Here is a 14,926-nt window from a genome sequence, read left to right as displayed (position 1 = left end):
ATCGGGACAGAAGGTGTGGCGCTGCAGGGGGAGGGGTGGGGCGCAGTGGGCGGAGCTTGAAAAAGCAGAATATGGCAGTCAACTATTTATTTAAAAAACTAGCAGTCCACTGTCTTCAAAACTGGGTTTTAATATAACATACGACGTGGGCTTCCTTGAAATCTGTTGTCTAATTTTGGCCTGATTGCTTAGTTCACTACATGTTCAAAACAGAACTCTATTGTTCTAAGATGGCCACCAAATGACCCAAAGGAGGGGAATAGGCAGCTGCAAAATCTGCCACTCCAGGTCTACACATCCCACGCCCTCAATTCAATGTAGCATAATGCTTTATTGACACAACGGAGAGGATGTGGCATAACATTTAGAGTGCTGACTTTGGGACTGAGAATCCGGGTTCGAGTCTAGGCAGTTAAAAAAAAAAACGATAAATCTTAAGTTTCAATCCAAAGAGCAGTTAATTGAAAAAGAACAATAATATTAAACAAGAAGCATGGCGCCGAGCTACGTGGGCTCCAAGGGTTTTAGGAAATAAAGTTTGTTTACACACACACATACATAACTACATTCTGGTTGGCAAATGGCCTCAGCTGAGCGCGTTTTTTGGACACAAGCTAAGTGCCCCGTAAGGAGGAGCAGGACATAAGCAGGAAACTAACAAAACAAGCCAAAGCATATCGGCTCTCTTGCCGTCATGGAGTGTGAAGGGGAGAGAGTACTGCGCCCACCCTAAAGTATATGGCCGATCGTGCAATAATCCATGTGACAGGGTCAGTCTGCAAGGCGTAACAAAACAGCCTCACAGCAGGACAAACATAAAGCATTTACTTAGGAAATCAAGGTAATTTTGAAAGGCATGCCATAGGAATGAATGAAAGTGATGGGCATGGTTAATGCCCACAGAGTAGATTACAACACGTCGAGAAAGCAGGGCTTGCTAGCTGCTAGGCTCGACTTAAGAAGTGTGATCCCTGGAACAAAAGCTAAATTTCTGTCAAATGTGGTGTAATTCCATCCAGCGGTTCGGGCTGCAGGCATGTCTAAAGACTCTATGGGAATTAACATGGGAAACACTTTTCTCACGCCACTTGACGGATCACCCTGAAACTTTCCATGCACAACAAGACCTAACTTGACACTCTTTTTGGAAAAATTTCATGAAGATTCGTCAGTAGGTAATATATGTGTAAGTTGGTTGTTATAGTTAGGACTATTCTTCCATAGGAAAAGTGTTTTTTGACTTGTCTTTGGAGCCGTTTGACAAACCTTCTTGAAATTTTCCAAAAATAGTGTAGCGGTGATTCTTGTTGCACATGAACATTTTCGGTGTGATCCATCAAATGGGGGCTGAGAAAAAGGGGGCTCAAAAAGGGTTGCATTTCCCATGTTAATTTCCATAGGATTCTTTAAACACTACTACAGGCCGAACCACTGGATGGAATTACCCCAAGTTTGGCAGAAAGCTAGCTGTTGGTACACAGATTACGCTTTCGCTTATTTGAAATAAATCTGTTCAGTAGTTTGAGAAATTTAGGGAAATTCAAATATGTATATCTCTGGCCATGAAGTATTTGCAAACAAAGACAAGCTTGTGCAAGGAAATCCACAGCTTTGATTGGCTGCCAACACTTCAAACTGGGAAGTGTTGGCAGCCATCTTGGGACTCGGCTTGAGCTGAGCCCCAGAAAAAAGTTAAAAAAAATATATAACCACCACCTCCCCAGGGCTTTCATTTTAAAATGTGGGATGCCACTGCCCCCCACCCCCGCCGGGAACTGGCACCACCCCAAAGATTCCGGTTAAGTATATCCGCAAGGGTATGCACCCCAGATCCCACAACCCTCCCCGGGGCTTTGCTTTATATATATGTGAGGGGGCCCGCTCCCTTGCAGCAAAGCTTGAAAAAAGTGAAGCGTGTCCCTCTCATGGAACCTCGCTGCCCTGGGGACCACTATCCCCCTATGGCTTCTGGTTAAATATATGCAGGGCCCCTCAGGCCTCGGGGACCACCACCCTGGGGGTATTCTTGTTAGAGGGGATGGTCACGTGGCCCTCCTCATAAAGCCACTGATGGCCGTGGGGACTGCCATGCCCCAGGGCCAGCTCCTAGTTTGTGGCACCCCTGGGGGACATAGCTGCAGCTCGGCAACCAAGCCACAGCAAACACTCTGTTGTTTGACAGCAGGGCATTTAAAGCAGGTCCCACTTTCAAACAGCAAAGAAAATACATTTTTGATTTTAAATTTGAAATAAATAACTCTAAGTATATCAGACATCAAAGACTAAAAAACTCACTTTTTTGCTCTCTCTCTTTCAATCATTTCTCCCACTCACACACCCACTCAGACACTTACGTACCCACTCAGTCCCGCTGGGACACCCGCACCCACTCACAGTCCCACTCAGATCCTCATGTACTTAGAGCCCCAGTCAGACCCTCATACACTCAGACCCACTCAGATAGTTACATACACACTCACACACCCACTCAGACTGTCACACACCCACTCACAGACCCCCTGACACCTTGATGCACCCACTCACAGACCCATGCGCATACAGACGCACCCACTAAAACACTGTTGTACGCCGTTTCACACCCAGACTCTTACAGCCACTCTTATCCACAGATACAGCCTCTCACACCTATTCTCACACCTTGAGAGGCCGCAGACAACTTCCGTAGTGCATGCCCAAAGGGCTGTGCACAGCTTTGGGTTGGGTGGTTGGCAGCGGGGTCTGACTGCAGGCCAGTTCCTGTGGGCAACCTCTACTGTGCACAGGAGAAGGCGGTGCATTGTAGGGTGCTTATAGAAGGTGGCCAACAGCGGATACGCATGGCCAAAGGCTGTGCGCACTGGTGGTTGGATTAACGTATAGTAATGAGAATTACTATGTTTAAAAAAAAAAAAAAACATAGAACTTCACTGGAAAAAAAACAAAGGCAAAACAAAAAATGCTCTTTCTATGGAAACTCCTCTCCTGAGAATTCCTGCCCTTATCGACAATCTATTGACACTGGCAAATCCAGGAGACAGCACAAGCTGGAACGAATTGTTTGCTTTTAAAAAAGGGGATTTTAATTTAATCATATAAAAGTGCAATGTGTGAAGTGCTACAAACAGACTGGCCTACACGTTTATGCAAAAGCCATATATATATATATATATATATAAATAAAAACTTGCGCCTTCGCCATGCACAGCTAATTACTCCACATTATATCATTGATGACATATTCTATGCCATCTTTCATATTCTCACTGCAACATTTGCAATTAAATAATTGATGAGACAACTGTGCATGGCGAGGGAGTGAGTTATAGTAAATTAGAGTCCCTTCAAGTAACTAAAACTCGTACCCTAACTATAGCTACTGAATTTCTATGGTTGTGAATAAATAAATTCAGAACCTAAGTATTGCCCTGAAAGTTGCAGGGTGATCCATCAAGTGGGGGACGAGAAAAAGGGGGAGTCCTAAAAACATTTTCACCATGCATTTTCCCATAGGGACTTTGAACACAACTACAGCCCAAGTGCTTTTTTGTGATTTGGTATATATCTGTTCAGTAGTTGTGGAGATATTAAAAGTAAAAAAAAATATATAGATATCTAGGGACGCAGATCCTCTGCAGATCCAGCTGCCCCTGTGCTGAAATCTGATTGACTGCCAACACTTCAACAAGGAAGTGTTGTCAGCCATCTTGGGACTCTGTGTCCCGCCCATTTTTTTATTTTGCTCCCCGGTGGGCCAGGTACCTGGGGCATTGGGGGACTGAAAGAGGAGGGGGTGCACACAGCAATCCTCCTAGAGCTTTTATTAGCCCTTGGGACCGCAACCTCCCCATGGCTGAAATTAAATAATGAAGGGGGTCTGTCACAGTCCCCTGGCTGTGGGGACCACCAAATCCCTGGGGCTGTTGAAATGTTGGAGGGACCCCCCCCTCCCGGAGCCAATAGTGGCCTGGGGGTCCAATACCCCTGAGGGCCAGCTCCTGCTATTTCCCGGGGTGCCCACCCCTGGCACATAGCTGTTTGCTCTGACTTGGCGGGAGCTTTGCCAGATCCCGCCCAGTAAGAGCAAACACTTTTCTTCTAGCTGGTGAGAGCTGTCAAAGTGCCCTCACATGCTGGAAGCAGAGGTTTTCTCTGTTTCCCTGCCTGAAGAGATACAGGGCAGGGAAACAGGAAACAATTGATTTTGCAGACAGCGAACTGCATGTGTAGCAGCTCTGTATGTCCAAAAGCAATGCCTGCTCCCGCAGGTGACAGGGAGCCAGCTGGGACCGCAAGGGCCTTCAGGCTTCCCCCGCTGTCTCATTGCACACTGATTGCACTGTTGGGCACCCAGGGCAGATAGCCAGGCCCCAAGGGATGGGATACCCGGTTCCAAAATTGGCCCAGGGAGGGGGGCGCGCTGCCCCCTTCTCCGTTTAATTAAGGCCAGGCTTTGGCGAATGGGTCCCCGGGGCCAAGATCGGCCCGAAGAGGGGGACCCCCGCAATTAAATAGAGGTGGACCTTGGGGGATGGGGTCCGTGGGGCTGAAATCAGCCAGGGGAGGGGGACCGCGCAGCACTCCTTTCCTCATGGTTCTCCCTCTAAATTGTTAAGAGTATGAAAATGTGAAAACCACCTGGAAGCTGTGTTCACTTGGCCCTGCACCGTCTACTTTAATAGTAGACATTTGTCTTCCCCCCTTTTGCCAGAATGATAGACAGCTTCCCAAAGGGCCCCTCAGTGCATTTCCTGCTGATTTTGATGGTGCATTCTTGATGCCGAGGAATAGGACGACATCTCCACAAAACATAGAAGCACTTACTTCATATAGATAAGAGTAAGGATCCTGGTATGGTGGAGATTTACATATTTGTATTCTTGTTGGTTGTCTATAGGAGGATTCAGAATTCTGGAGAAAGATGCACGAGGAACAATCACATTGCCAAATGAACCCAAGGTCACCGGTGACATTTCTTCGTGCTCCATTATGCAGTTGTAGTGTAGAATACATACTAGACATTTACCCAAGGAGGCAGAAATAACTTCACTTGGGTAGATATTTCATTCAAAGCTGTTGACTCTTGTTGAATATAAAGGGCCGCAAGTTATAGTTACTTGAAATAACTAACTATAAGTTCTGAATTGCTCTGGTTTTGTCAGAGTAAATTCAGAACCTAACTATAATGTCCCTGTCACCTTTGTTTTTTTATTTATTTTTTTAAGTAAAAAAAAAAACTAGGTAGTTAGTTAGGACCATGTTTCCATAGAAAAAAAGTTTTGACTTGCCTATATCTTTGGTGCCGTTTGATAAATCTTCATGAAACTTTCCAAAGTGTTTCGCTGATTCTTGTTGCGTATTGAAAGTTTCAGGGTGATCTGTCAAGCTGGGGCCCAGGCAAAGGAGGTGTCAAAAAAGTTGGGCTTCCCATGTTAATTCCCATAGAACCTTTAGACACGACTACAGCCCAAACTGCTGGACTCCATGACACCAAATTTGCCAGAAAGGTAGTTTTTGGTACGCAGATTGTGCTTTTGCTCATTAGGTGTAAATCCGTTCAGTAGTTTGAGAAATTTAGGAAAATCCATATTTTTATATTTCTGGCCACAGAGACTTTGCAATAATTTTGCGAATATTATGTGAATGTTTTCGAATGTACATGCGAAAAGAAGTGTTGTTATTGGCTGACCGCAACCTGACTAGAAAGTTGTGTCCACCATTTTCTTTCACAGGACATGGTCCCAGGGGTCAAATTCCTAATTGAAAGAGGCATAAGGGGTCAGGGTGAAGGTACCCTGATCTTGGGGTGTGATATAGGTGTGTTGTAGGGGCAAATTCTGAGTTTAAAATAATTTCTCATCACTATGCACATTATTCGTGTTTTTTGGGGAATTTTCCCAAATTATTTGCAAAATATTCCCAAATATGAAAACATTTGAAAGAAAAAAAAAACACTTTCACACACTAATTCATTCATTCATACATGCACTCAGACTCATTTTCCCACTCACATACCCCCTCAGACACTCATGCACCCACTCAGACTCACACACCAACTTTCAGACCCACGAGACACTCATGCACCCACTCACAGATCCACTGACAGAAATACTGAAATACCTTTAGTGCCATCCACTTAAGTAGCCCTTTAAAACATGCCTTCAGTCTGCAATTGCAGCTTGTGTGCAGTTTTAGACTGGCAACTCAACCTGGCAAAATAACCTTTTGCCAGGCCTAAACCTCCCTTTTTAGTAAACATGTCACCCCTAAGGCAGGCCATAACCAGCCCCAAGGGCATGGGGCATGTTATTTAAAAAGTTAGGCATGTACTTTTAAGTTTTATATGGCCTTGTAGTAAAAAACGACTACATTCATTTTTCACTAATGTGAGGCCTTCCACACCCATAGGATAACGTTGGATTACCTTATTACATTTACTAAGTGTTAACTTTTGATTTGGAACATGTAGAAACATCATGTTTGGTCTCAAAAGAATTGTGATTTAAAATCATTTTTCATGATAAAGTTGGATTTTAAGTCACACTCTTGAAAGTGGCAATTTTAGAAAGTTGGGATTTTCTTGACCTAACCAGTTATTTGACTGTGTCCTGGGTTACATTACTATGAATAGTTGGCGATTGGCAAGCGGTCCAAGGAGAGGACGGTATAGGCGCACGGCGAGCGCCCCCTTTGATGTATGTTTGACTATAAGGGGACACTCCCCCTCCTGGATACCAGAGGCTAGCAGCCTCTATGAAAGGGCCGCCTCAAGGTAATTCCTTGGGTAAGGTAGACCTTTTACTTCACACTCTTTGACCCTCACATAGAGTAAATTTCCTCCAACGTGAGACGTAGGGATCCTAGGCCCTGACGAATGCCCTGAGACCTCTATTGGCTCACTTCTGAGGGCAGAAACATGTTGGCTATTAGTTAGGTGACCCTGTGAGTCCTTATCCTCACAGAGGTGTCCCAACCCCTGTTTTAACTACACCAGTCAGACACCACCATTACATTTGTCACTCCTCACAGGTGTCTGCTTAGGTGTTTTTAATTTTTTCACTAGATTAGCTGGATCCCGATCTTTCCAGAAACAAGTTTATTTACGCACTCCCTCCTGTTCCTTTAACAGTGAGGTTGAGTCCGCCCAGGTGGCACTGTCCTACCTGGGTGGGTCTAGGTGGTCAAATGATGAAGCATGACACTATATAGTGTGTGAGACCACCTAGTCCGTAAAAGGAACTCCCCCCGGTGTCTCTCCCCACGCATGCACTCTGCAGTTACTTACTGACATTTCACTGACATTACCCTTCCAAATAGGAATACATACAACCTAGGGCTACGCTGGTACCCGCGATGCCCTCTTTAGAGAACCCCGTACTTTCTTGTGTATTTTGATTGGCAAGATGGGCCATTCTGCCAGGATGAAAAGGGCGGAGCTGTTCCCTGCCCCACCTAAATTTCAAAGGAGCTGCCTCTAGCACACTCACAAGGAACTTCACACCAGTCCTTAGTCACTCTAGACCTCTTGGAACCTGGGTGGGGGGGAGGGAGAGAAGCAAATTCCACAACCAGATGCGTTAAGTCTAGTAGCTTCTCCCACTGACCGACAGGAGAACGGGACCTTCCGGTTCACCGATCCACCCAAGAGTGTGTTTCCCTAGTCTAATCTGCTTGTGAGGGTGTGTCTGGTACTGCATCCAACCCTTTGCTTGTGAAAATCCTTCTAAGGATCTTATGATTTGTTCTAAAGATAATTTAAATGCTCATAGTAAACATTTGAATGTACCAACTGCGCATGTAAGGTTAATCTACACCCATTAAATCTCACTAACACTTTCCTTAATTTTGAATCATGTGCATCATATTTTTACAGAAGACCATGACATTGCCTTGGATTAATCTGACTCCTTCTACACTCCCCCTCCAACTATTTGTCAACACTCTCTGAAATACAGACGATGCCAACTCCAATCTAAAAGGAATCCTTATAATTTAAACCAGTGGTTCCCAACCTGTGGTCCGGGGACCCCTAGGGGTCCACGAGGCCTCGTCAGTGGGTCCGCGACTGCTTAGAAAATTAAATAATATTAACAGGTTAGGTCCTCAGCTTTCATTAAATACTCAATGGGGGGTTCCTGGATACCAATATTGATCCAGTGGGGGTCCCCGGGTTCCAGTAATGATAAAGTGGGGGTCCACAGAAGTCAGAAGGTAGGGAACCACTGATTTAAACAGTTTATAAGTGTTACAATACTGGCAATTGCTGTAACTCTTGATGAAGTTTCATTTGGTGGTGCTGTAGTGGATCCTATTTAGTTTTAATGGGAATCAGGGTTTAGCTTAGTCTTCTGGCTTGCAGGCCCGTGCCCCCTAGTGACTTTTTAACCTACTTAGCCTGCTCTGTTTTAGTGCATATATTTAATTATTTTTTCCAAGATGGCTGCTATGTTTATAGTTAGGAAGATGTTTTGATTTCACGTTATTAGTGCCACTCCGTAGGCGTCACTATCCGCGTCAAACACAAGTGATATACTTAGGTATTCACATCATGTCCCTTTCCCACTTACGTGTGACAGGAACATAATGTACTTTTGGAGGGAATTGTTTATGTGACTGCCGCCCCAAGCATGCTTTCTTATCTATTGTTTGGGACATACCTGCATCAGGGGTCCTACAAGATCTATATAAATACATCTCACGCAGACAGGATTATTAGAGGGATTCCTACCAGATGCCATCAATGCTACATGTCGCCTTGATGCAGACCCAGGCTTCGTGTCTACACGTAGTCTGATCTAGAGACCTCATTCCAAGGTAACAAGGGTTGGGGGGGGGGGCTTCTCATGGACCGAATATTGGCATATTAGGTTTACCATACCTAGCTCTCATTAGGTTAGAGATTAGGTTCATCATGTTAGGATTTTAGGGCTATTTCACATCTCATGTTATTGCAAGATGGTGGGGGTCTTTGTATTCACGACTCTCGTTTTCACAGTTCTATTCCTTGCAGTGTTTGGTGTTCCATCTCTTTACCCATGTTTTCAACATGGCTAACACCGTTAACATTCCCGAGAATGTCAGACATGCATTAACACTACATCTGATAGGGCATGACTTAAGAGACAAGGACAGGGATGTCACATTCATAGTAGAAGCTAATGAAGCTTATCAAACAGAAACATTCTATTGCTGGGCCATCTTTCCTGAGGAAAACTCTACAACATACACATTCCATGCATACAGAATCACAAACATACTGCAGCAGTACCAAGCATACCAGTATCTTGAAATACCGATTACTTATCAAGAACATTAGAACTGGTTTAATGGCGCCCTACCACATGTAACAACCCGTGAGACTAGGTCCTTTAGGGAATGATGAACCAACGTAGCCTATTTTTGCCCCACATACACCTCACCCTGGTGTACAAAACATGCAGGCAGCTGATCTGCACAACCTTTACAATGAGCTAGTAACACTAAATAGACAACTTGGTCAGTTCGCAGTGCGAACTTTCAACACAACACCAGCACATCCACCACCACCACCTGCTGCATATTAGTTGGCCCCTTCTGGGATCAACCCACAAACAGTACATTCTATCATGGGCAAAGTGCCCATGGAACGAGAGAAAATCCAGTTCTGGATAGCCCAAAAAACGAATCAGCTAAAAGCTGTGTTTCCTAATACGGGACCACAGGAAAAACATAGAATTCTCACAATGTGCTTGCCATTCAGAATGGTTGCCTCAGTGGATGACTGCGCCACATTGGGTACAGTCTTCGCTGCTTTTTATACTACCACAGATAGTACCCATACACTTGCCAATGTGCTGGAAGTGTTAAAACACATTCAGAACAAACACGGGGCTGCTCTTGCCCTAGAATTGGGGATGAAACTGATGTGTAACTTCAATTCAGTCTCCTCAAAAATACTTTGTAACGTTACAGGGAAAGCGGTAACATTGGCTATACGCCAGCGGCTCCAAGAGATTCCACTCTTGGAACAGGAGAAACAGCTACTTAAACTCATTTCTGATACCTATACCAGTATAGGACAGGATAGTTTGGGAGCCAAGCCGAAAAGCCTAAAATACAGAGTACCACCCCTAAGGAAGGTACCAAACAAGCACAGGAGGGTTCTAAAAGGCGATGGGATAAACAAAAGCAAATTAAAAGACAGATGAAGAACTCCGAAAGGGGATATACTCTCAGAAACAGAATATTAAAGCTCCAGACAGATACTGATTCACGTCCCTCTCGTTCCTTTCAGGACGCACCAAATAGACAGAGAGAGAGTGAACCGGTCAGAGCAGCGTCCTGACTACGTGAAACAGAAGAAACTCACTGCTGTGTTCAGACTAAAAAGACAAGTCACCACAACAAAAGCCACAGTTTAAGAAGAAAAAAGGTGGCAGCACTTTCAATTAAATGCCAGTAAACTTGAGAACATTGCTGAAGAACAAGATGTGGGATGACACACTGCTGGACAGCCCGGCAGAAGTCAAGGTATGTCGCCAGAGTCTGAAAGATCATCTGAATGCGACAGCAACTAGCGACTTTATTGCAGTGGAGACTGCCTGATTTAAATATCCAAATTGAGGGAGACAGAGTGCACCATTAGTGTAATATTCTGGGATAAACTTAGTTGTGATATCTTATTAGCCGAAAGAGATTGGCCTTCTGAACACATCCGTAAGCTCCCACACTGGGAAGATGTAATTTTGCCTTCTTTCTCTGATCTTGTTCCAGAAGGGGTAAAACAAGCCTATGCTGTCAGCTGGACTTTAGCGCTGTACCACAATTGTGTAGGTTGGGATAAAGATTCTCCTTACCATGTAATACCGAATAGGTCTACACACCAGCCTCAGCCCCACTATCCTGTTAAACACACAGCCAAAGCTCCAGTGAGGGAGATCCTCACTCAGCTAGAGTACCAGGGGGTAATTGAGCCATGTGTCTCTGCAATGAATAACCTGTTATTCCACCATGCAAAACCCGACCATTACTATGCAATAGTCTTAGATTACAGACACTTAAAGAGTCATACATGCACATACGCAATACAAAATTAATACAGCACAGCACTAATTAACAACATAGTGTGTAAGAAATACAAAACAACCTTGGATATCTCCAATGCTTTTTTCTGCCAAAACTTAGCACATGAAAGTCTGAGCCTCTCCTTTGGCTCACAAACACTTCTGTTGTTTGCCCCAGGGCTACAAGAACAGCCCAGGGCTGTTCTCAAACTGTGTACCATCAATATTGCATGATATTGATCCTCTGGCGTTGTCCTATGTGGATGACATCTATCTCACAGATGACGACCTCAACATTTATCTTGCCAGGGTCGATCGGATCACTCTGGGATTCACAGCCCATGGTTACAAATTTAATTTTAAGAAAACTAAAATAGCCTCTCTCAGTGTATTCTTCCTAGGATATGAGCTAACAAGCAAGAGCTGGCCCCTCACCTTTTTAGAAAACTGTGCTCATGTCCAGCCACCAAATACTATCAAGAAACTACAGTCGTTACCTGGTTTCTTCAACTTTGGTAGAACATACATTCTTGACTATGCACAACGCATCAAGCCACTCTATGATTTAATACACCCTGATTTCTCTAGGAGACACTGGACAGTTGAACACACACGCATCCTTGTAGGATTGCAACAGGACATGCTAGAAGCAAAACACTTACACACTTGTGACAACAAAACAAATTTAGTCATCAGAATAATTGCTGGTGCCACTGGATTCACTTATGTCACCTTTAATGAAGGCGGCACAGTGCCGACAGCATATAAATCACATTTGTATTCCAATGAAGAACAACGCTGTGCATCTACAGAAAACAATCTAAGTGCAGTACAGATGGTTGTCATCAAGGAGAGGCCAATTGCCCAAGGGAAACGCATTATTGTCGTAACCCCAGTGCCAGCCTTAGAGGCTGTCACCGAAGCTAGTGTGTCTAATGCTAAAACATTATATCCACATTGGATTCAGTGGGCAACCTCCCTTAGTGCCACCGATGTTAATTACATCTTTGATCCAAAACATCAAACACAAGAATTTCTCCAATATGAACGGGAGTACCCCGCACTCCTCGATAACTTGCCGCTTGACACATACCATACTGTGATTTACTCTGACGGTTCAGCACAACCAGCTGTAGGTACTAAACATCAGTACTCAGCCGCTTGTGCATCCGTGAGTGGAGTGATGAAGGCTAGCATATTCCACCCTCATAATACCTACATGCAGAGCCTGGGGGATTGCACAGCTCAGCTGGCAGAAAATAAAGCCCTTATCCTAGCACTAGAACATACGGATCTAGGACAACTCACATTGATTGTCTGTGATTCGCACTACTGTGTTCAGTCGTACAATGATTACCTTAGTCATTGGTGATTAAACTGGTTCAGAGACTCACACGGGAACACCATAAAGCACAGAACACTATGGGGAGGGTGACTGATCTTCAGGATAAGCTACCTTATGCTCATGTAGTCCATACATTGGGCCACCAAGGTGTAGGAGTCCACGTTATTGACAACACTTTGGCTGATGAAGTGGCCACATCCACAGAAGCTACGGCTTCTGTTGCTGCAGTGACTCATTCCCAGATGAGATTGGATAATGAAATACTGGCTACTGTGAAAGTTTCAGCTGAAGGCAAGCCTCTCCCAAAAGCATACCCCACAGAATATGCATACCACATCAGTGCACAGAATGTTGCACTTGCAACAATTCCTGAGGTTGGAGATCAAGTGATCCCCAACCAAGACCAGAGATTAAATCTAATCAAAGCAGCACATGAGGGAGTTCTCTCTGCAGATGCTGGTGTTGCGGCCACAACACCACTCTTACAGAAATGCTTCTGGTAGCCGGGTCTATACAAACGGCCACCCCAGATCTTCCTCTTAGTGTCCAATAGGACACTACAATGTGTGTACCTGGACCACTGTGGTCCCCTTCAACCTGATGGTACATACAAATACATCTTAGTCGCTGTGTATTCTTGCTCTAGATTCTTGTGGTTATGGCCTCAGCGGTCGACAGATGCTCAAACTGTTATAAAAGACTTGTTGATCTTCATCAGTACATATGCAGGGCAGCATTCCATTCGGACCAGGGCCCTGCTTTTGCTTCTAAGGCTTTCAGGGACACCATAAGGATGTTGGGTGTTGAACTCCATTACTCCTCACCCTACCTCCAAAGGGTAATTTGGTTGTAGAGAGGAGGAATTGAGATCTAAAGCAGTCCTCAACAACTAGAGTATTAGGTTCTGGCCACAGATGGCTTTATCATCTATATGGGGTCCATCTGCCAAGGCGGTCATTGGGAGGACACAACTCCTTAGAATGTTTTCTTTGGGATCCCTATAGATGTCTCAGATTTAGATGGTCCTGGTTTGGTGGCAGCAGATACACCTTTTGACATAAATGAACGTCTCACTGTTTTACAGGAGCCACCTTCGGACTAAGGGATTTGCCAACAACTTCTACAGGTTGGATTCCTAAAGTTGGGGTTCTGGTTCGTGAGAAGATTGCTATGAAGAAGGAATTCGGCCCATCTTACAGAGCACCGGCCTAAGTCCTGGGAATACAAGGTACCAGAACTGTCATCCTACCACCGCTGCCTGGTTCCAAAGCAAACAGATTTGTCTCCATCGACAACATCAAACTACACCATGTGGCCGATCCTGCACAGTAGACACAAAGATCCCTTGGGTAGTTCCTGGTCCCCTCTCTCTACCCAACAGGACATTCCTCTTCAAAGAAGAAACAACTCCTCTTCTGACTACACCAGCATGTACAACAATGCTACAAATGCCTCCTTGAGCATGGGGCGGGCGGCAAATGAACTTTGCTGATTCCTGTTACCACTCCATTGGCAACAACTGTCCAAGGTGTGGCTGTCTTCTACTCCAACTCAACACAGACGATATTGGCTACTATGAGCCTTCACATGAAGTGGATCCATCCACCAGTAATGCACCAGCTCCTGTATTTGTAGAGACTGCTTCTGGTTATTTCTTCAACCTTGATGAATTTTCTTTGCACCTGCGACTGAAACTGTTTCAAAGAGACGTAAGCTGCACATATGGCTTAAAATAACTTTTTAATTTATCCATAGAATTATCTGTGGATATTTGACATTGCTTGCCTTTCTATTTTGGATTGGTTTTGTGAATGTTTTCTTTCACCTTATAAATGGTCATTATCTTCCTGAATGCTCATCTGTTGAGCCTGTGGATGAAGTTTTAACTCCATATCTTTCCTCACATAAAGTCCAAAGACACTTTTCCCTTGTGAACCTTTCAGAAGTACAAATTCCTGATGGGATTGTGTGGGATAAAGTTATATTTGATATATACGGAGGCCATTCAAATTCCACATGCTTTCAAAATTTCAATTACTGATGTAATTACACCTGATGTTGTTTCTGATGACTGGGATGTTCAAACAGTTGATTCAATGCTTCCTGAACTTCAGGATTATTTATTTCAAAGCGATGATATGTACACCAACACAATGAATTATGGGGAAATGTTCTGTTATAACAATTGAGGACATTACTATCTGCACTGAGGCACTAGACACAGATCAGTATTTAATTATACACAGTAGGAACACTGTTCAACTCGCCTGTGGGGAGCCCAATGCATCATTCAGATAAATTCTAATTTTTCTGGGCAGGACATTAAGAATGCAGAATCATACTACTTCAAGTTATCACCTTCTAAAATTAGGAAGATTTTGGTAACAAACACTAAATTGATCAATTCAGATTCCTTTGCTTCCCAACTTTCAGTTGAAGGATACGAATACTGGAAGACCACTATTGATGTAAAACGTGTATGGCAGACACAAGATTGGCAAATTCAGGGAAGGGAAGCTTTATTTAGAGCATGCCTTATTCC

Source organism: Pleurodeles waltl, chromosome 6 (genome assembly GCF_031143425.1).
Source record: "Pleurodeles waltl isolate 20211129_DDA chromosome 6, aPleWal1.hap1.20221129, whole genome shotgun sequence".
NCBI classification, from domain to species: domain Eukaryota; kingdom Metazoa; phylum Chordata; class Amphibia; order Caudata; family Salamandridae; genus Pleurodeles; species Pleurodeles waltl.
The sequence above is the reverse complement of the archived record's forward strand: the minus strand, read 5'-3'. Positions refer to the sequence as shown.